This window comes from Cavia porcellus, unplaced genomic scaffold (assembly GCF_034190915.1).
Source record: "Cavia porcellus strain 051 isolate PalLab524CR breed Dunkin Hartley unplaced genomic scaffold, mCavPor4.1 scaffold_3, whole genome shotgun sequence".
Classification (NCBI taxonomy): Eukaryota; Metazoa; Chordata; class Mammalia; order Rodentia; family Caviidae; genus Cavia; species Cavia porcellus.
Genome location: NW_026947486.1, coordinates 82,812,475 through 82,826,520, shown reverse-complemented (window position 1 = coordinate 82,826,520; position 14,046 = coordinate 82,812,475). Strand labels below are relative to the sequence as shown.

The 14,046-nt window shown below is 38.8% G+C and overlaps 1 long non-coding RNA gene across 1 annotated transcript in view; it reads right to left on the bottom strand.

The window, feature by feature from the left end:
* The window catches only part of LOC134475370 (uncharacterized), a 287,729-nt gene extending 274,294 nt beyond the window's left edge, over positions 1-13,435 (bottom strand). The window contains exons 1-2 of the long non-coding RNA XR_010046478.1: positions 13,335-13,435; positions 10,372-10,464 (exon numbers count right to left, since the gene is read on the bottom strand). This is a non-coding gene — a long non-coding RNA (uncharacterized LOC134475370). The remainder of the gene's footprint in view (positions 1-10,371; positions 10,465-13,334) is intronic.
* Positions 13,436-14,046: the final 611 nt, after the last annotated feature.

Genomic DNA, 14,046 nt, shown 5'->3' with positions numbered 1-14,046 from the left:
CTGCTACATTTTTTTCAAAGAATGATGCTAAGTACTATAAGGAAAGCAATAAAATATAAAAACTCTGTCATAAAGGGCACAATATACTAACACATGCATTTATAAACATTTAAATCAGTCAGGCATGGTAGCCCAAGCCTGTAATCCTAGCATTCGTGGAGACTGAGACATGAGGAACACAAGTTGAAGCCCAGCCTAAACAATCGAGTAATTCGGCAAAACCTGGGATGCAGTTCAGTGTGAAGGCCCTGGGTTCAATCCTTGGTACCACAAACAATAAACATATAATTAAACAAACAAATCCTAATATCTGAGTAAATTAGCATTTAAGAAAATATTTATCACAGGGTAATATATAACCAAGTGCCAGATAACAAAAAAAAAAAAAACCTGATTTATTTATACTGTAGTCATCAAGAAAGGATTTCTGCAGGATGTGAATCTTAGCAAACACTTAACTGGAATATAATTCTGATACATTGAACTGTTAATCTTGACCATAAAATTTATCTGAAAGAGTTTATTAAGAATATCAAGCATCACAGAGGCTACAAAATGAAAAGTCCCCCCAAGGTGCTTTCACAGTATGGCAATATCAATTTTATGAATGCAGCCTTCCAAAACATGGAAAATATACTCAGAAGAAAAATATCAATAGTCGATGAACCTGGCTTCAGTCCACATCTTTCCAAATCTCATTTTTCTATATACAAGGCAAAGCTGGAAATCATTAAATGCCAAAGAGTGACCAGGGAAATCAAGTAATGACCTGATCTAGCTGAGGAGCCTTGCATTCGGGGAATGGAAATATGCACTGTAGAAAATTAAACAGTAATGTAATCCTTTTAATTCTGATCCTTTGGGAGAATTCAGGGGGAGAATACAGGAGCCAAAAGAAAAGGTCTAGGGTAGTTTGGCCTGGAGGAATATTGGCTTTGAAGGGCAAAGGGAGAGAGAAAATAGAGAAACAGGACTTTGCGTTCCTGGTAAAGCCTGATATTAAGATGCAGGAAATGATTTTTAAATTATACATGTGTCTCATTCTGTACAGCGCTGGACTGCTGACTGTGTCTGAAGTATAAAAGTGGCCATGTCCCCAAGAAGGAATTACCCTTTAAGGAGAATATTAAGTTGTTGCCCTTTTGAATTTCCCAAAGACAACCCACTAAAATTTCCCATAGCAATAAGACTGCCTTGTAGAAATAGGAACAGCAAGACAGTCTATGCTGACAGGAAGAATTGCTTTAAGCAAATCTAACGTGTGACTTGGTTTCTTTGCATAAGAGATCATGTGAGAAGATTATCAGATTTGCAAAGCATTCTTTGTTGCAAATAATGATAATAGCAAACACTATCATTACTATTGCTATTTTCTCAAAGCAATGAACTAAATAGTCCATGGTAATTATCCCCTACCCCAGCCCCCAGAATTCACTAGAGGAAATTGTACAAAATGAAATCTGGAGATGAAGACAAGAAGGACTGGCTATGTCTTCTATATTTTGATAAAATCAAACAGAAATGATAAAGAAAGGAAGGAAAGCCAGTCCTCAGGCAAACCATGAAGACTGCACAGCTTGGAAGGAAGTCTAACTAGTAGAAAATTCAGGTAGATTGGAAGTAAAGAAGGATCACGACAAAGACAGAATGAATAAAAAGGTGGGGCCAGGTGGACCAAGACCCAAACTGAGCAAAAGTGCCAGGAGAGACAATGTGATAGGTGAGATTTTCTAGATGTTCTCATGAAGCCTGTGGTCCCATTATCTTTTTTATTTCCTTTGGGATTTATAGACAGTACTTTGTGACATCCAGGATGACACCTCAAATAATCGAACAAGGAGTTATAGCCAGAAAATATCTGATATTTGGCACTGGATTGCAGACACAATGCCCTGATCTTTATTTGGCTACAGAGATGAGTGCTGGGGATTTCAGGTAATAAGGGTTTAGAGAACAAAGGCAAAATGAGAAAAATATGAGATTTACACATCACAACCAACGACTTTGTTGGCTGTCAGAAGCACTGGGAGTTGCTGCATACCTAGATTATATGTTTTTGTCACCCAATTAATGACGTTGAGCTTTGATTCTCCAGTCTAGTACAATCGTTTAATATCCTTTGTTAAAGTAGTGGAAGGCTTTAATATTTAAGAATTTGCTTCTGCCACACACTTTGCAACCACCTGCCTGCCAAAATCTGAGTTTTCAAACAAGAGTTTTAGGGCAGTTCAACTTCTTTGTTCCTAAAATAAGTAAGAAGCATCTACTGTATTCATAGTACTCTTAAGGGATATAAATTAAAAACAGAAATGGAGCAAGAATATGAATTATATTGTGATGTGTCATAATTCAGTTAAGAATCTCTTTCCAGGGGCTAAGGGTATGGCTCAGCACTAAGTGCGCTTTTAGCATGTATGAAGCCTTCAGTTCAATCCCCAGCACTTTCAAAAAGAGTTAACAATAATCTATTCCCATCTGAATCTGAACCACGCAGTTCTCCCTGGTATTTTTTTAGATGACTTGTTTGCATACATATTACAGTAGATACATCCATGCTACTTGGAATCAGGGGATATTTTCTATTTCTTTGAAATCCTGTATAGCACTAGATAGTGTCTGACAAGTACAGGTACTGAAACACTTGCATTCTCAGGCAAATGAATTTCTGCAACATAAATAATTCAGCTTGAGATAAAACAAGGTGCTATAGCTGCCACTGCAGCTCGAGATGTGCCCTATTTAACTGTGGCCATTGTGGGTTCATGCACAAAGCTGAAATCTCCCCCAGTTTCCATTCTAACAATGGGTATAAGTGGACAGGACATAATCAGATAGGTGATTATCAAGTAGGTTGACACGGGATGCTATAGAGACAAGGAACAGATAGAAATCTTCTCATGCAGTATAAAACTCTCTAGGGGAAGACAAATGCAGATAGTTTTTTAAAAAAAATATTAAAATGGTCTTTTCTTTGGTGTGTCTATAGTAGGCACGCTGTTTTGAAATTTAGAATAACCTTAAGGACATGATATGTTGGTGTTTATGAAATGTAGTGTCTTAGTTACTTTTCTCTCATTGCTGAGATAAAATATCTGATATCCAAAGTTAAAGGGAGAGCAAACAAGCCCAGTCTAGGAACCAGTAATAGGTGCGGGAAAAGTCAGAGCCAGCCCCTTCCAGCGCGTAGGCTGGTATAAGAAGTACCAATCCCCCCACCTCCATAAAAGACCAGTTTATCTGGGGAAACACAAGCTGTGACGATGGTAGCTATGGAGGTGAAATGCAATTGGATGCCTGTAGTGCTTTGGTGTTTCACTAACATTGCAAATCTAGGGCCAGTGGTCTGATAATCTATTCAGAGGATGGCAGTATGCCGTGATCATCTAGGGGGATCTCCTTCTGAGGGTTGCAGCCATTGGCGATTTCCTATGGTCTTGTTTTGAGGTCCTATATCATTTCCATTCTTTTGTTGGATTACATTTTATTTGATTATGCTAATTCTGATGGCAGGAGCAGCTATTTCAAGATAGCAAAATATATTATGGTAGTCATTTGGATTTACTATGGTCTTGTTTTGAAGTTCCTTATTGCATTCATTGTTTTGTTTTTATTGTTTCTATTCTATTTTGTTCTTTTTGATTTTTATTATGTTTAAGGTATCTGCAGCTATTTTGAAGACATCAAAAGGCGTTCTGGTAAATATTGTTGATTTTGTAATTTTTTGCAGTCCTGTATCTCTTACACTGATTTGTTTTGATTGGTTTTATTCTATTTTGTCCTGTTTAAAAGTTAAAAAAAATGTTAAAGTGGGAAAGGTTTTATTTAGCTTACAATTTTTAGATGTTTCAGTCCCAAATCAGCTGTCTCCAACTACAGAGAACAGTTCACGGAGCCTACAAGGTAGCAAAAGCAAAAAGAGCCTTGACAGTGTCTTTCTGCCTCTTCTATTTTACACAGACTCCTAGGATTAGGATGGTGCTAAACCAATTAGTGCACAGCTTTAGAGTTTATATGTCCTTAATCCCAGCACTACACCATGAATCAATCACATACTTTAGATCTTGCGGCCACTGAAAAAGCCTACCTATAGCCACATGAGAATTTAAAAAGACATCTAACACAAGCCGTGACAAGTGGCATGAATTACAAAATAAATACGTGTATTATTTTTTGAAGTAAAATAATGTTTAATTCTCCCTTTTGTCTCCAGCATCTAGTACAGAGCCTGGAATGTAAATGACTACTCAGTAAAAGTCTGAGTTGTGTAGGACAATGGATAAAAATGAATGAATGATAGGGAATTTGAATCAACAACAAAAGAGTCACATGATCAAACTTGAAGTCTTATGTTTTATTGCTAGTTCTATGATACAACATCTTTTCACTGAAAGCCTTTAGTAGGATAAATAGGAAAGACTGAAAATTACCAGATCCTGCTACGAAAATCACTGGCACTATTAAAAACTAGAAGAAGGCCTTACAGAGAAGGTCATAGTGACTTTATTAGGGAATTAAACTTTATCAGTCAGGTCTTGGGGCAAGTGTACTAATGGTCCAGATATCTAAAATGACTACCCAAGCAAAATGAAAAGTGATTCCAAACTCTTCCTTTATAGATCAGAGACCTCAAAACGTGAACAATTTAAACATCTGTCAGTCACTAGTGCTTTCTTTCGAAATGTTTATTTTTCCTGTCTTCCAAACACATAGCAGGATTATGCTTCTTGGCTTCTTTGGGGTTTGGGTGGTTCTCCATGACAAGTTCTGGTCAACGAGTTGGACTTTAAACCAAAGACCTGTCATTGTGAGAACCTTCAGAGTTCCTTTTTGCCTCTGCCACAAAGACTAGCAATGTTCCTGACAGCTGCTTTTCAACCAGCCTGAGTCACTGAGTGAGCGTGATAAAGGAGAGGGGCCAGAAGACCTGCAATAGTCTGCAGAGGCAGAATATAAATCTCTTGCATTTGAAATCATTGAGAGTTCAGCATTTGTTATTCTTGAAGCATAATCTAATCTATCCTAATACAACTTTTTTATTACAGTCAAGGTAGTTCCTATCTTTTGACAAGTTCTGACCCAGTCTCCAAAGATTAGAGTTTAATTGCAGCTAGCAAATATTTCATTTGGAATGAAATAGGAAAAACAAGATTTGTGTTTAATTACTGAACATATGAGTAAAAAGAAGAACATGTAAAAAGGGAGGTATATGCCAGCAAATACAGTAGTTCTAACATGAAAAACAAAGACAAATTTTGAAACAGTTTCAGGTGGCAGGAACAGACTCTCACCATCCTTTGCTGTACTGGAACTCCATGAAATACCAAGGGAAATGACTTGAGAAACTAAAATAGCAGACCACACTCAAGATGGCCCATTGAAAATAGACTATCCTGGAGACCGGAATGGGAATTCCTTAGAGGGAAAGTGCGAGGGAAGGAGAATTCAGTAAAGACATGTCCTTGAGTCATCGTAAGTATCCTTTCCCTCTCTATAGCTCTGCATTACGTGAAGCTCTTTTGTATGTTTCCTCATTTAAGTCTACAACTAATCTAAGTAATATACAGTGAAGTAAATATTACTTGCATTTAACTGATAAAAATATGTCCTGCTAGGCTGTGGATTGTTTAAGATGAAATATCTAATACATGATAAAGGTGAGATTAGAACATATATCTCCTAATGCCTACTCCACAGGCCTCAGATAACACATGTATTGCCCCCCTAAAAAAAAGTGAAGTCATCCACATGATATAAAACATTCTGGCAGAACTAATATCACACAGTTGGGTTCCTGAAGTCCCTTGTGATGTACAAGCATTATTTGCTTAACTACAACCTGAACACTAACTACAATAGTGAAATTTAGATTCTGTATGAAGATGAGGCACTTAACAAAGATGCTATATACTATGCATTAAACATGCAATCTCGTTAATTCATTTCTCAGCTGATGATGATTCTGTATATAAATTAGCACTGTGCTTTTTCAGATCCAACAGATGTTTCTGGGTGTTTATTTTTATAATTTTTTCTCACTTGAGACATTACGCAGAAAGTAGGCAATGCAAACACTGATGGGCCACTCTTCTTACAACAGGGCCTGAAGATTACAACCTCAAGTCCATCAGCTGGGACTCTCTGGACAAAGTTTACTTTACATTGCACACCTACTCATCAGCAATGCCCTCCTCCACAACTGCCACCTATATATTAGGAATATCAGCAACATCCAAATGAGTTTTCTTTCCTCCATCATGCACCAGGTACTACCTTAAAATGTCTCCATTTATAGAACACATTGAAAGTCTTCAATTAAATTTATTTAATAGTTGTCATGGTGTATGTCTGTGGCCCCCAGGCTTCATGAGTTTGCATTGTGTATTTGTGATTGGTTCATTGTCTAGTGCTTGGATTGATGGTGTTAGTGCTATACCCACCTAGGGGTGGAGCCAGGATGTGATGTAATGGCAGGAAGAAGGTGTGTCTTGCTCTCTGCTGGTTCCCATTTGCTGTTGGCAGCCCCCATGAACTGAGGCCCAGCCATGCCCACCTGCCTTGGAGCCAACTGAGTGTGGACTGAAACCTCCAAAAACTGTAAGAAATAAACCTTTCCTTTCCCAACTTTGGGCTTCAGGTATTTTGTCTCAGTGACGAGTAAAAAGTAACTAAGACAGAATTTGGTACTGCGGAGTGGGGTCGTTTGCTGTGACTATATCTGACCATGTTTTTTGAGAGGCTTTGGAAATGACTTGTGGAAAATGGCTTGAGAGTTTGGAAAGGTTCAGACATGTTGCCTGGATGCATAGAGCTGGAGCAGCTTAGGCTGTTCTGTAGAGGAGATTCTGGTCAGAGCTCAGAAGACCAGAAGGCTGATAGAAAGCCTGATGGTAAAGACCAGGCTTGGGAGGTTTCTGCTGGGAAGAAAGACTGCATTGGTTGTTGGACTCCACATGATGTGTGTTATGGCTTGGCAGAAAGTTTGTCTGCATTTTGCTCCTGCCCAGAGACTTTGCCTGAGACTGAGACAAAGGGCAATGGATGGATTAATCTTGAAAAGGAAATTAAAAAGCAATCAAATATTGAGGCGGTGGCATGGCTGTTGTTGGCAGCTTTTAGCGAGCTTTATGTTTCAAATGAAGAGCAAAGAGCCCAGCAGGATAATTTGCAATACTGTGAGTTTGGCCAGAAGGAAAATGCCAGGAAGGCTGTGGATTGTAAAGACAGAGTTGAGATTTTGATTCCTGAGGGGAAACCGAGAGATAAGAAAGATGGCCCCAGGGCATCCCAGGAAGCGGGTCCCCACCCTTTGCAGCCTCACTGCAAAGGTGAAAGAATTTGCTAAGAGGAAAAAGCTGCAGAGTGCCATGTTGTAGAATGGCGACAGAGGCCACATGAGTTTCCAGAATGGCGGCAATGTAGAGAAGCTTTTTCTCACAATCAGGGAAACAGAGCCCTGCAATCCAGGCAACTGACTCCTACAGCCAAGAGAGAGAAAAGCCTGGTGACTGCTTCAGCTGGCAGCAGACCTTGGGGGCATCCACAAGGTGCTGATTTTAGGTGCAAGGAAAATGCACAAAATCTGAGGGTAAGAGAGCTTCCACCTCGATTGCAAAGGGCGCAGCTGGCCATGCAGTGTGCCCCTGAGAGGGCAATTTGTGAAGATGTAAAGGTGAAGCCGAAGGCGCAGTGGAGACCCCAGAAGTTTGGAAAAGCCAGGAATGTGGATGATCCAAAGGAAGGTGCAAAAAGCAAGCAGAGAAGATTTAAGAGAAAAGCTGCGGGAGTTAAAATCCCTGGAAGTGCCATGGTGGTGGAAACACCCAAGCCTTTTGGAGCTTGCAATCAGATTGCTTCAGATGCTGAGTGTAGAACTCTAGGACTTAATGTTTGTCCTGCTGGATATTGGATTTCCTTTGTTTCCAATGCTTTCTATTAACCTACTTGTAACTTTTAGAATGGTAATGTTTATCTTGTGCCTTTGCATTTCAGAAATGTTTAACTTTATTTTATTTGTACAGAGGGTTACAGTCAAGAGTTTGCCATAGATCTTGGAGGAGACTTGGGACTTGGAATTTTCAGCAATGCTGAAGCTGTTAGGACTTTGGCAACTCTTGGAGGTAGACTAAATGTCTTTAGTATGAAGGATGTACATGAGTCCTGGGGGCCAGGGGTGGAATGTCATGGTTTATGTCTGTGGCCCCCAGGCCTCATGAGTTTGCATTGTGTATTTGTGATGGTTCATTGTATAGTGCTTGGATTGATGGTGTCAGTGCTACACCCACATAGGGGTGGAGCCAGGATGTGATGTAATGGCAGGAAGAAAGTGTGTCTTGCTCTTTGCTGGTTCCTGTTCGCTGTTTGCAGCCACCATGAATTGCGGCCCAGCCATGCCCGCCGCCTGCCTTGGAGCCAACTGAGTGTGGACCGAAACCTCCAAAAACTGTAAGAAATAAACCTTTCCTTTCCCAACTTGGGCTTCAGGTATTTTGTCTCAGCAACAAGTAAAAAGTAACTAAGATAGCAGGTAAGCAGCATTCATTGAGGTAATCTCCAAGATAGACCTGACATAAAGTATTGCCGACTTTGCCAATCAACACATAAAAACCAGACACATAGCAGAAAGAAAAGTGTTCATATTGCATTCAGATGTATGAAGAAAGTGTATTTCATTCATTTATTATATCACTAATCCAATATTTCTCAGGTGCCCTTATATATTTGGTGGGAAGACAAAAATTTATCTAGCTCTCTTTGTTAACTTCAGCCCAATGTAATAATTTAAACTCTAAGTTTTGATAAATTTAGACAAATTTAGATACTTTTAGATAAATGTAGTCTTTAAAATAATCTCTCCAACCCCCTGTTTACTCCCCAGGAGAACGTCTTGGCTTTATGAGAGTGCTTTCATATAAGAAAATACTAAACTGGGCCCCTTCAACCAATTTAATCAGATAGCTTGAAAGACAAAGAATAAAACATAAGTGAGCATGTATGCCTAAATTCTAAAATTAATATTTTGCACCACCAATGCAAAAATTTTGAGAAAGTTATTCAAATTCTGCTTCATAACTCTTACACATCTCTGATATAAGTAAACTAAATTTGAGAAGCAGTTGGAAATTGGAATGAAACAATCTTTTTCAGAATATTGCTCTCCATTCTCACCGTAATGGAAGAGAGTTGGTATTTTACTCTTACATGAAGCCAATTGAGGGACACCTTAAGACTAGAGAGCTTGGCTGGTAATGTAGCTCAACCGGATAAGCACCTGCCTGGCAAGCGCAAGGTCCTGAGTTGAATCCCTGTTACCAAAAAAAAAAGAGAGAGAGAGAGAGAGAGAGAGAGAGAGAGAGAGAAAGAGAGAGAGAGAGTTTACACTTTGTCCACTGCTATTTGGGATCAATGGAGTCTAGTGTCCAGCTTGGAATGCAAGAAAGTAAGAGCTGTGGTTGTCTAGCTGTTCTGAGAGGCTGGTGCAATAACCATGGCCTATATTTACTTTCAGAATTTGTTCACATAAATGATATGTTAGTACCTGATTCAGACCATATATTAATTTCCTATTTCTCCCATAAAAAACAGTCACAAATTTAGTAAGTTGATGCATATTTATTATTTCACAAATTTGGGAGTGGGGACAGAAGTCGTAAATGAAGCTAACATCATTCAAGGTGTTGGTAGGGCTGATTCTTTTCAGGGGCTTCATGGGAGAATCTTTTCTGACTCTCCTGCTTTTTCGAGAGACTGCTGGCCTCCCTCAGTTTTGGTCACATCACTCCAATCTCTATTTCCCTTGTCACACTGCTTTCTCTTGCCTAAGCTATCATGCCTCCCTCTTATAGGAAATTTGTAATCAAATCAACCCTTCCATGATAATCTATGATAATTTCCTGATTTCACAATTGTCAGTAACATCTGCAGAGTCTCATTCTCACTGTGTAGCGCAGGATGGCCTTGAATTCAGTATGTACTCCAAGTGAGCCTTAAACTTATGGTGATCTTTCTGCCTCAGCCACCCAAGTGCTTGGATTATAAGATTGTAACACCATGCTTGGTTGCCTAATTTGCCTTGTAAAATAATATATTCTCAGTTTCTAGAGATTTGGACATTAACATCCCTGGGAGATCATTATTCAGCCTACTACAGAGCAAAAATTAGCTTTCTTTAATACTCTGCCTCAAGAGAGCTTTCAAACTTGAACAATAGGATATCAGAAGAAAGAAGCAGAGATTATTACCCAAATCAAGATTTAGTAGACACAAAATGTGGTTCCTTTATGTCCATACAGACACTTTTAACTTTTTTAAGGACCTTGGAAGTAGGAGATTATCAAATAACCTATGAAGACAACTCGACTCAGGATTACTTACGTGCCAGTCAAGACATCAAAGTCAGACCACAGTGATACATTTCAGCTGAGATTCTTCTTATTCCACATCTCTCATTCCTCTACCCACTGTGACCTGAAAAGTTCATAAGTATGGCTATCAAACAGGAGGAAGGGGTATAAGGAGATACACAGTGAGAAGAGTAAAGACAGTAAAACTGTTCCCTCTTTTCTACTACAGGTTGCCAAGTGCAAAATAGACTAAACTCTGAAAGAGTATGAAAAGCTTTAACTTCAAGCGAAAGTCAAAATATTGACTATTTCATGTGACTTGACACTTCAATTACACAAGTGAGAAAATTCTTATGGTAAAATGTGACCAGAGGACTTTTAATTATCCAAGAGCTCTAGGGGATTGCCAAAATCCTCCAGTGACAAAAAAAGGAACCCAACCAGCAAGTAGGTTTCACCAAGCTATAAATCAGGTGTGAATAATACAGATGCTTTATGGATTCATTTTACTGCATTCTACTTTTTTATTGTAAGCGCTGCATAACCTGTGATACAATGAAATGTAGGGGAGGCTCACAATTGTGTAAATTCCAACTTCCTGATTCCTTGGGACTCTGTACCTTTTCTGCCTTGTCACTCCTCATTCTGCTCGTATTTGGAGATGAAGCCAGAAACTGATGGACTTAGAGATGCATTTTGTTAGCATGGGAAGGGCTTGATAACCTTTGCTACTAATTAGTCTCAATTATGGCATTTTTTGGTGCAAGGGACCACCAAATGTTTGACTATGGCTTATATTTGGTCTCAGTTCAAGTTAACCACTTAACAACCCTCATCTTGAGAGTCACTTCATCCCTGTCACTGTACCCCTCTAGCAGACTCCCTAGCCAGGCTCTCAACTAACTTCCATATGTTTCTCTCCTTAAGATCATAAATGGATTTCTAGTTTCCATGACTACATAAGGGAACAAAGAGAAGAAGCCAAAGAGCAAGTCCAGCTATATATTTTTGAGGACTAAGTAGAAAATAATAATATGAGGCCCTTTGTTTAAAAATGAAGAATTTAGAGATAGTGTAAACAGATCATTCATTAATCTAAGTGCAGAGCTTGAGTTTGACTGCTGGGACCCATGTGATTTCCCAGAAGCACTAGTCAACCCATGTTATACCACTACATTTACATTGGTGTAGCCTTTCCCAGCCAAAGAGATACAAGTAAATTCAATTATAGGGAAAAAGAAATTAGTGGAATACCCTTAAATGATAATTCTGTGTTTCAAACATCTCAGCTTTGTTCTGAGTTTGCAAACTATGGGGTTTCCATTTGTTCTTTGGGGTATGTATGCATGACTTTTGCTTCACACTTGAGGAATTGAGGACTACAGAGGATAAAGAATTTACCAAGAATACACAGTTGAGAATCTAATGTAATACACAGCTCCTAATTAATCTGACTGTACTGTAGTTAATAAATTCTACACCTTAATCTTATTGTATCATCAAAGTCATAAGATTTTCATTGTGTGAGTCAAAAATTTTGCTTGCTTTTCCCTCTTTCCACAGTGGATGTCCCATTTGTTCGACAGTGGGCGAACCATGAGAGTAGAATTGTCTCCTCTCTGTCACTGCTCTTCATGTTTACATCTTCACTCTCCTTCTCTACTCTCTTGCACTGCATAGTGTTAGAGACTCAGTCAGTGGCAGTCCAACTACTACTCAGAAGGATACTAGTCAGGACTAGATGTAGAAAACCAATTAAGGAGATACCAAATGATCATTTTGGTTATGGGAATATGTAAACTACTATTGGCCAATAACATCCTGGAAGAATGATGGTTTAAACCCTTCTGTAAAATTCTTACTTTTGGACTTTGTCAGTTTATTCAAATGAAAGTTCCTTGGCATAATAATATTGTAATGCACTAAGTTAATCAGACTCTGCTATGAATATGTTTTAATTCCTTAATGAGACCCAGTTTTTGTCAGGATATAGAGAACACATGGGGTTCCCCCAAAAGCTAAGATGGAAACCCAGTAGGGGAACAACTAGTAGAAACGTGTGTTTTCCTTCACCTACTTCCCAGTTATGCCTGTTGATCTTCTTTGTCTCATAGAAGCCCCAAGTGATGGGAACCCAGATATTTCAGTAGCCATGTCCACTGATGTGTGGTGGCATGTGCCTGAATACTAATTCTCTGGAAGGTTAAGGTAGGAAGAACATATTTCAAATCCAGCCTGAGACCCTGGCTCAAAGCAAAAAATGAAGACTGGATGTGGCTCAGTACAAAGACTCTGGGTTCAACCCCTAGTAACATAAAAACTGAAGCCAGAATACTATAAGGTGAGTGTGTTTTGCAATGCTTTTCGGTTATAATTCTATTCTCCACCATGGAAGGGAAAGTCTGCAACCTAAGGTCTCATTCTGGAAGTTCCATTTTAAGTTTCTTGGCACTTGCTAAATGGGATGAAATTCTGAAAAGAATTCCAGTTCTATAGAGATGAAAAAAATCAATAGAGGTTTACAAAACATACAGTTAAAATTACATATAAAAGGCTTTCTCTAGCTAAGTATTAAAAGATAAGCATATACATGACAAGTACAGTATTCAAATACTTATCAAGTAATAGTTGCTGTTTGCTCAGATAGTTTGAAAATTAAAATGTTATGGGGCCAAGGATGTAAAACTTCTGATTTACAATGCAGCATCACTGAATTAATAAAAACCTGATATCATTAGTATTCCAGAGGCCTCTATAAAAACGTGTTATACAACTAAAAGAGCTAAGAGATTTTGTAAAGACTAAAACATTTTAAACACTTTTCCCTAAAATAACTGCCAAAGTACAAAGCATGTCAGTGTTGAGTTCTTTACAAAAGACACCAAAAGGCTCTTTCAGGGCTGTGTGGCAGCCATATTTGACAAAATAACACTCTAGCCCCCAGTTTTTTATAGAACTACCACCTACACAATTCCCTTCCTCAGAAACAATTACCCTTTCTCCTCTTCTGGCACCAATCTTGAGTGTCTGCAGTATATAGTTCAGGGATAAAAGCAATCTAGCTCTGCAGGTACAGTCAGTATCTCACCGGAGAGAAGCACCTAGGGACAAGCAGATAAGAGAAGTCAGTGTTCTTATCTGCAACAAGAAGTCTTGTAAAGCCAGAGATTACAGAAAAGTGCCTGAGCCACACAGCTGTACCCTTTGAGGTCACAGCACAGGAGCACATAATATAAAAATGCACACATGCACATGTGCACAAACACACTCACCTGCACACATGCACACACATATTCATTGTCAGTTACAAGTTAAGCATTACTAAAAACTGACTGATTCATAACTACAAATGAAACTGAAATAGGCAATTTGAAGCCTGAGATTTAAGGTGTTAAGGTCACTGCTAATAAAGAGCCCCTTTTCCTACTATATTCTTAACCGTCTACTTGAATAGAATCTTTGTAAGAGTACAGGCCAGATTTATTCATTATTTAGGGTGATCTGTAAATCAACTGGTGATTAGGAAGTCCAGCCCATGTTCCAGTGCATCTCATAGAGCCACGTTCTCACAACCATTTTTTAATGAGCAGGAATAAAAAGATGTCTTCATTGATAATTTCAAGATAATCCCATAGTACTTACCACTACCCTTTCATCTTTTCTTCAGTTAAAGAAGAAAAAAATTCTGAACTACTAAGGCTGGAAC